This window comes from Gastrolobium bilobum, unplaced genomic scaffold, assembly GCF_033153095.1.
Source record: "Gastrolobium bilobum isolate Gb01-03AN ecotype WA unplaced genomic scaffold, APGP_CSIRO_Gbil_v1 utg5188, whole genome shotgun sequence".
NCBI lineage: Eukaryota > Viridiplantae > Streptophyta > Magnoliopsida > Fabales > Fabaceae > Gastrolobium > Gastrolobium bilobum.
This window is the reverse complement of record NW_026899969.1, coordinates 6,522-8,092: the sequence shown is the minus strand read 5'-3', so window position 1 is coordinate 8,092 and position 1,571 is coordinate 6,522.

Sequence of the window (1,571 nt, the reverse complement as noted above, 5' to 3'; positions counted from 1 at the left end):
TTTTGTAATACTAATATTTATTCAAATTTACACACCAACACAAACTCCTTGTTTAATTCCACAAGTTAGATAACGTGTTAATTGTCAATATAACTTCTTTGTTGTTTTTGTTAATATAAAATGATACATTAAAAAAATGAATTTTTGTATTTAATTTTGTTAGGCGTGTTGCCAAGTTAATCCGTCTCAAAATAAGATGAGTTGATTTTTTAATTTACTCATAGATCGTTTGTCAATATACCATCCCATTTTTTGTGAGTTAAAGATGAGATGGACGATGAAATGAATTGCCTTGTTTTGTCAACTCACGATAAGATGGATTGACTTTTTTTGCCAACCCATCCCATTTTTTGTGAGTTAAATATGAGATGGACGATGAGATGGATTGAATTATTTTTTTGAGTTAACCTGTCTTACAATAAGATTAATTGTTTTTTTAACTTATTCACAAATTGCGACTCAATGTCCCATCCCATTTTTGATGAGTTAAAAATAAGATGGCCCATGAAATGAGTTGATTTGTTTTGCCACTCAAATAATGAACAAAAGGGCTTTCCTTCAAGATAAAAAAGGCGATATAACCCCTAAGATAGCTCGGTTGGCAACTGAGCTTCCAAGAATTTACTTGGGTCATGAGTTCAAACCCTATCTCAAGTAAATTATTGGAAAATCTTTGGGGGCCAGAGGACGTGCTTCTGTCCTCGAAGGGGGGATTAGTCTCATCCTTCCTCCAGTAGCGAAGCTCAATGCACCCGTTGTTTCAATGAGGAGCTAGCCTTGGGGCCGTACTCCGAAGACAAACAAGGTGACCGAAGGAGGTTGAACGGAGATACCCTCTAGGTTATAAAAAAAAAGGCGATATTGTTTTAAATTTTAATTATACTTTATTAAAAAATAATGAAATATCAAACATTCTATTCATCCTTTTTAAAACCTTCCAATTAGTTTGCCGAAGATTTTTCCCCCCCCGATTGTAGCCTTAGGCTACGGCGGTTAATATTGGCATTTTGAAGTGCTATGTTTCTTGCAATCAATAGATAAAATAAATACGAAAACTGTAAGGTACAAAGGGATGATTACTGTTAATAAATTTGTAATCTACTAATTTACCGGAAATTATAATCTACTAATCGTATTCAAATGTTACTGTAGGGCCGGTTGTCGTTTGAGTTACAGATTCTCTTCGAACAAGGGCTTTTGGAAAGCCTCGTCACGTATAAAAACACAACGTAGCTTTATTAAGAAAAAAATCTGATTACCCAAATTGATTGAATAATGTCATCTCCATAATTAAACCATAACTTAGGGCACAGAATATGTTCTCATTTCTTGAAGAGATTTGTTTAATATCTTTCATTTTTAAAAGATGCTAATAATTTCATTAATTAGTAGTTAATATTTAAGTGATATATTATTACTGTAAAATATTTTTTATATTACTATCTAATATTATTTTAAGGAATAAGTTATTTTATCTACTTCTATTTTGTCTACTTTTGCCTATATCTCTCAACACAGTTAGATTATAATTTTACTTAATAGTAGAGATTTGCAAGATAAATTAAACTCAT